This window comes from Phyllobates terribilis, unplaced genomic scaffold, assembly GCF_046119375.1.
Source record: "Phyllobates terribilis strain yellow unplaced genomic scaffold, ASM4611937v1 Scaffold_1__5_contigs__length_1240528914, whole genome shotgun sequence".
In the NCBI taxonomy this organism is placed as follows: domain Eukaryota; kingdom Metazoa; phylum Chordata; class Amphibia; order Anura; family Dendrobatidae; genus Phyllobates; species Phyllobates terribilis.
This window is the reverse complement of record NW_027362761.1, coordinates 232,251,702-232,259,000: the sequence shown is the minus strand read 5'-3', so window position 1 is coordinate 232,259,000 and position 7,299 is coordinate 232,251,702.

Sequence of the window (7,299 nt, the reverse complement as noted above, 5' to 3'; positions counted from 1 at the left end):
AGCAGAGATTTTGTTTTTCCTATGAAGTGTTCTTCACAAATGACCCATTTTTCTGGCAGAATCTTTTTTTCAGATCGCACCCAATCAGCACGCTGCTTTTATTTCCTAAAGGCTGCTGCACAGTGCAATGTGATTGGGTGATGTGACCTCCTGCTCCACTCTTCACACAGCCTCCTCGGGGTTTGTGTGTGCCCTACATCAGTGCTGTGCGGGGGCAGCTCATTGCCTGGGGAGTGTAAGCTCACAGGATCACACGTCCCCTCACTCTGTCCGCACCATGTTTATAACATAGTGTAGACTTGAAAGGGACACTGTCAGCACAGAATGACTGTTCAAACCAAGCGCAGGCCCGCGGCGCACCATGACAGGGCCAATCATTTATATACAACTTCCCACCTGCTTATTTTCCATCTATCGCCACAGAAAAAGATGGAAAACAAGCAGCTGGATTGTTCTCTTGAATATTTGGCCACGCCATGATGCACTGAGTGCTTGAACCTGGTTAGAACAGTCATTCTGTGCGGACAGTCCCTTTAATGCAAATACTGGATTTCCTATAAGTTTTTTTTTATCCTATTAATATGCTGCAGTCATCATATTATATAGCACTGTTCACTTACAATTGCTCATTTTGCCTTTCTACCCAGCTAATTTTTCTTTTCTCTGCTCTAAATAGAACTAGGAAGTCTCTATTACCTGCATGAGTCATCACTCTTCAACTCCTGATGCAGCTGCTCCCCCTGCCAGGGAATTTTGCAGTGACTTATGACTCATACAGGGAAAATTGACCTCCTGTTTCTACATAGAGCTTAGAAGATTCAACTAGTCAGTTTTTTAATCATGTGATGACATAGACCAGTGTTTCCCCAACTCCGGTCCTCACGGACCATAACAGATCATGTTTTCATGATTTCCTTAGTATTGCACAGGTGAGAGAACCTGTGGCCATTTCTGATGTCTTAATAATTATTCTATCACCTGTGCAATACTAGGGAAATCCTAAAAACATCATCTGTTGGGGTCCGTGAGGACCGGAGTTTGGGAAACACTGACATAGACCTAATGGAAAAGAGAAAAAGTAGCTGGGTAGAAAGGCAAAATGAGCAATTATAAGTACATAGTGCTATATAATATAACAGCAATATACTAAGAGGATAAAAAGTGATGGGAGGAGTGCTTCTTTAAAGTGGTTTTACCATGAACAAAGTTTATTTTAATCAACAGATCTTAGAAGAATAATAAGTTCTACAATTGGATGTGTTTAAATAAAATGTTCCTGTATGGTAATGATTTATTCCAGACTTCGGGGCGTGCGGAGCCTGGAAGAAAACTCTGCCTCCGGTGTCCATTTGCGTACCACCCCCTCCCAGCAGCATCACAGTGCCCTGTACTGGTGGCCCCGGGATCCCGTGCCTGCACTCACACGATTATACACCCCATTTCTGCCTTTCTAGGGGCATTGGCTCCACTGTTCTTTTGCGCAGGCGAGTCACTGCTCCTGAAGAGATCAGACGCAGCTCTGACTTCCTTTCATGTTCAATTCGTACGAAAGCGGGTCCAGTGATGTCAGCGCTGATTGGGCGCCAGGCTCACGTGTCATAGCAACCACACAAGAGCCCCCGGGAACAGCACCAGAGAGCAGTATAAGCTTTTTTTCATTTTATGGGGGCCAAGTGTGGGGTATGAGAAGGGGTTGTCCAAGTAGTGGGAAAATCCCTTTAAGGCATATAACTACACTTTACATCTCGGTATGAAACAAAAAAAAAAAAAAATACCTTTGTCCTTCCCCCATCTAACAAATGCATGAAATGGTGCACAACCATTCTTGTATCACAGAAGCTACCTGCAAACAGGACTGATCCATGGTAAAATTCATAGTTGGAAAAACTGCTTTGTTTTTTACTACAGATTTGACACAGATTTCATATTTGCATTTCAAGAAGTGAAATCTGCCATGGAAATCTGTGAATGTAAAATCTGCACAGTAGGTCACTTTACATGTGGAATCTGGACACAATTTATAGCAACAGATGGATGAAATTTGTTGAAATTAGATCCGCTGTAATACATTTCATTATTTTTTCTCTTTTCCTAAAAATCCACAGCATATCTGCACAAAACGTGTCTTTAACTCCTTAACTACTGCTGATTCGCATTAAAAAGGCAGTCGTTAGGGGCCTTATTACCTCATCGCTGCTTTAAAACAGTGATCGGGACTAAGTGAATAGCGCCCCTACATGGGCGAAATCTGACACCCTGCAGCATCGGCTCTGGACAGTTTTGGAACCAATTGGGGACAATTAACCCCTTAAATACTGTCAATCGCGACAGCGTTATCCAAGAAGTTAAAAGACCCCCTTTGACAAGTTTGACCACCCACGATTGTAATCACGGGTGCCAATTGTTGCCATGGCATCTGATGACCCCAGGGTAAGGTTGCCTTTTAGATCCTGCTATAGGGCTCGCTCACAATGCCGTATAACACAGCCGAGTGCTATACGATGTTTTATCGGATAGCACTCGGCTCAATGTTATACTATGTGGCAGGGTAGGGCTGCGATTATTTTCTCATGCTGATTCGGCATGAGAAAATAATCACAGTATACTGCGAGGGGCTGTGAGACTCGGCTGCCAAATAGTCCCGCAAAAAAACAATCCCTGATCTGGCTCATTCGGCAAAAAAATAAAAACCTTACAGCTCTCAGAATATGGCGATGCAAAAGCAAATTCATTTTTGTAAAATATTGGTTTTGGTCTGTAAAAATGGCAAAGCATAAAAAAACAACATTGCTCAAAAAAAATAAAAGGAACACTCAAATAACACATCCTAGATCTGAATGAATGAAATATTCTCATTGAATACTTTGTTCTGTACAAAGTTGAATGTGCTGACAACAAAGTCACACAAAAATCATCAATGGAATCAAATTTATTAACCAATGGAGGCCTGGATTTGGAGTCACCCCCAAAATTAAAGTGGAAAAACACACTACAGGCTGATCCAACTTTGATGTAATGTCCTTAAAACAAGTCAAAATGAGGCTCAGTATTGTGTGTGGCCTCCACGTGCCTGTATGACCTCCCTACAACGCCTGGGCATGCTCCTGATGAGGTTGCGGATGGTCTCTTGTGGGATCTCCTCCCAGACCTGGACTAAAGCATCCGCCAACTCCTGGACAGTCTGTGGTGCAACGTAACGTTGGTGGATGGAGCGAGACATGATGTACCAGATGTGCTTAATCGGATTCAGGTCTGGGGAAAGGGCGGGTCAGTCCATAGCTTCAATGCCTTCATCTTGCAGGAACTGCTGACACACTCCAGCCACATGAGGTATAGCATTGTCCTGCATTAGGAGGAACCCAGGGCCAACCACACCAGCATATGGTCTCACAAGGGGTCTGAGGTCATCTCGGTACCTAATGGCAGTCAGGCTACCTCTGGCGAGCACATGGAGGGCTGTGTGGCCCTCCAAAGAAATGCCACCCTACACCATTACTGACCCACTGCCAAACCGGTCATGTTGAAGGATGTTGCAGGCAGCAGATCGCTCTCCATGGCATCTCCAGACTCTGTAATGTCTGTCACATGTGCTCAGTGTGAACCTGCTTTCATCTGTGAAGAGCACAGGGCGCCAGTGGCAACTTTGCCAATCCTGGTGTTCTGTGGCAAATGCCAAGCATCCTGCACGGTGTTGGGCCGTGAGCACAACCCCCATCTGTGGACGTTGGGCCCTCATACCACCCTCATGGAGTCGGTTTCTAACCCTTTGGGCAGACATGCACATTTGTAGCCTGCTGTAGGTCATTTTGCAGGGCTCTGGCAGTGCTCCTCCTGTTCCTCCTTGCACAAAGGCGGAGGTAGCGGTCCTGCTGCTGGGTTGTTGCCCTCCTACGGCCCCCTCCACGTCTCCTGGTGTACTGGCCTGTCTCCTGGTAGCGCCTCCAGCCTCTGGACACTACACTGACAGACACAGCTCGCATTGATGTGCCATCCTGGATGATTTGCACAACCTGAGCAACTTCTGTGGGTTGTAGAGTCCATCTGTTGCTACCACGAGTGTGAAAGCACAACCAACATTCAAAAGTGACCAAAACATCAGCCAGAAAGCATTGGTACTGAGATGTGGTCTGTGGTCCCCACCTGCAGAACCACTCCTTTATTGAGGGTGTCTTGATAACTGCCAATAATTTCCATCTATTGTCTATTCCATTTGCAAAACAGCATGTGAATTTGATTGTCAATCAGTGTTGCTTCCTAAGTGGACAGTTTGATTTCACAGAAGTTTGATTTACTTGGAGTTATATTCAGTTGTTTAAGTGTTCCCTTTATTTTTTTGAGCAGTGTATATAAACCTCGTACCGCTGTAATCGCACTGACTTGATGAACAAATCGGTCTTATCACTTTAACTGCAAGGTGAACCGTCCATTAGGTTACCGAAAAATCTGAATAAAAAGCGATCAAAAGATGTAGTTATGTAGCCCAAAGTGGTACCAAAATAATTTCCAACTTGCCACGCAAAATATAAGCACTCATTCAGCTCTATTTGCCAAAACAAAGTTACCGCTCTCAGAATATGGTGACAAAATAACATATATATATATATATATATATATATATATATATATATAAAGCATGGTATCGCTGTAACTGCACCAACCCGAAGAATAAAGCAGTCATCACTTATACTACACAGTGAACAGTGCAAAAAAAAAAAAAAAAAAAAAAAAAAGAACTATTCTTGTACTACTGTCTTTGTTCATTCCACCTCCCAAAAATTGGAAGAAGGCTTGGTTCACATTTATCCTGCGCTCTCCACTGAGCGCTTACGTCGGGATATCCGTGTAAATCTCAAAAAATGCTTTTCAAACAAACCCCCGACGGAACCACTCACTTACTAGGCAGATTGAGTTACTTTGGACTCAGTCTGGTCTCTGTTTTGGTGGTGTCATGTTATTTTAGGTGTCTTTTTAGCACACAATTGTGGACGACCACCGTTTTGTACACGCCTAGAAAGATACCACCAGAACAGATGTAAAAAAAAAATCAAAAGGCGTCTCCATCTGCCTCACAGTGAGGTTCTGTCGGGGGGTTTCATGTGAATTTAATTTTTGTGGGATTTACACAGAAACCCCGACGTACGTGCTCACCGTAGAACACAAGAAGGTGATTCCAGCCTTATACTGAAAGTGAACAAAAATTTTTACCCCAAAATGTTACCAATAAAAACCCTAAATTTATCCCACACAAAACCAATCCACACTCAGGTCTGTCTTCAGTCACTGGAAATATAGAGGGCCCCACGTTACTGGTAGAACGAAGACTATGGAAAAGGGAACACTGCTTCCACCCCCATATCCAATCACTCACTCGCTCCTGTCACCTGCACCTTAAAGAAAAATATATCTCTAGAATCCGACTTTTTCACACCTTTGAAACTGAAAAAACTCTGTCGCTCATATTCACTCTAGTCTGGACTATTGGAACTCCCTTCTAATCGGTCTCCCTCTAAACAAACTCTCCCCTCTCCAATCCATCCTGAAAGGGTCGTATTTTTATCAGGCCGCTTCACCAACGCCTCTACCCTATGCCAGTCTTTGCACTGGTTACCCATTCACTACAGAATAAAATACAAACTCATCTTTCACCCACAAAGCTCTCCTGTTCTGCACTGCCCTATATCTCATCCCTCATTTCTGTCTATCACCCTTCCCTGCCCTCCGTTCTGCAACTGATCTAAGACTAACATCCTCCATAATCTGAACCTCGCACCTCCGCCTCGAAGACTTCTCTCATGCTGCGCCAGTTTTCTGGAAAGCACTACCCCAAACAATCCAACTAATATCTAGCCCGTATGTTAAGCGTGCTTTGAAAACACATCTGTTTAGACAAGCCTATCACCTCAACTCACTAACCTAAGTCTCCCCAGTTCCCTCCAAAAAGTCAATCATAATCTGCCTCTGCCTATTCATCTGTCTCAACATCCTCCATGCACCCAATAGCACACGGTAACTGCACTTATCCAGATACTGAATGATGACCGAATCTTGCATCTTAATATGAAAACACTTATTTATTATAATGATGGCTGGACCAAACATAACAAGCATGTTCTACCTATAGTGTGCCTCCCCCACCCCCTTATAGAGTGTAAGCTTGCGAGCAGGGCCCTCTCTCCTCCTGTAACTGTTGAAATGTGTTAAATTGTATTGTTTGCACATGCCCCCCCTTAATTGTAAAGTGCTGCGGAATATGTTTGTGTTATATAAATTAAAAATTATTATTAGGGGTTCAACAAGCTCACCACACTCCTACATAAATTCCTTGGTGGGTCTAGTTTCCAAAATGGGGGTCACACGTGGGGGTTTCCATTGTTTTGGTACCTCAGGGGCTCTGCAAATGAGACATGGTGTCTGAAATCTATTCCAGCTAAATTTACATTCCAAATGTCACTTCTTCCCTTCCGAGCTCTGCCGTGTGTTCAGACAGAACCTTTTGACACATGTGGGGTATCGCCGCGCTCAGAAGAAAGTGGGTAACAAATTGTGGGTTCCATTTTTTCCTGTTTCCTCTTCCAAAAGTGAAAAATTTGGGGATAAAGCAACATTTCGGTGAAAAAAAAATGAAAATTTTGAATATGGACCTAATTTTATCAATTAGTACCTGCGAGTTTAAACTGCTCACTCTACCCCTTGATAAAATCCTTGAGGGGTGTAGTTTCCAAAATGGGTTCTGCTGTTTATGCACCTTAGGGGCCCTAGAAATGAGACATGATGCCTCCAATCTATTTCAGCCGAATTTGTGTTCAAAAATTCAAAATGGTGCTCCTTCCTTTCTGACCCCTGCAGTTTGTTCAAACAGAGACCACAAGGGATATCAGCGCGCTCAGAAGAAACTGTGTAACAATTTGTGGGGCCCATTTTCTTGGGGCTAAAGCAACATTTTAGAGGAAAAATTACAATGTATTTTTTTTTTTTTCATTCTACTTTGCATTTTGTTTGCATCATACTTTATTATATGTATTAAAGGTTTTTTTAATCCTTTATTACATATTTAAATTAGGCCATTGGAACATATGCTTTTATTGCTCTTACATAATAAAATATTGGAATATTATAAGATCTATTAATTAAAATGTACTTTATTTGTGGAATATATTTGTTTCCATATGTAGGTTCATTGTTATATTTGATAAAATAATGTTTACAATCGGAGGATTTTTTTCCTTATTAAATATCAAGGCTGGCCCGCGACTTTGTCCAAGCTTTTAAATTTTGGCCCCCTGTGTATTTGAGTTTGAC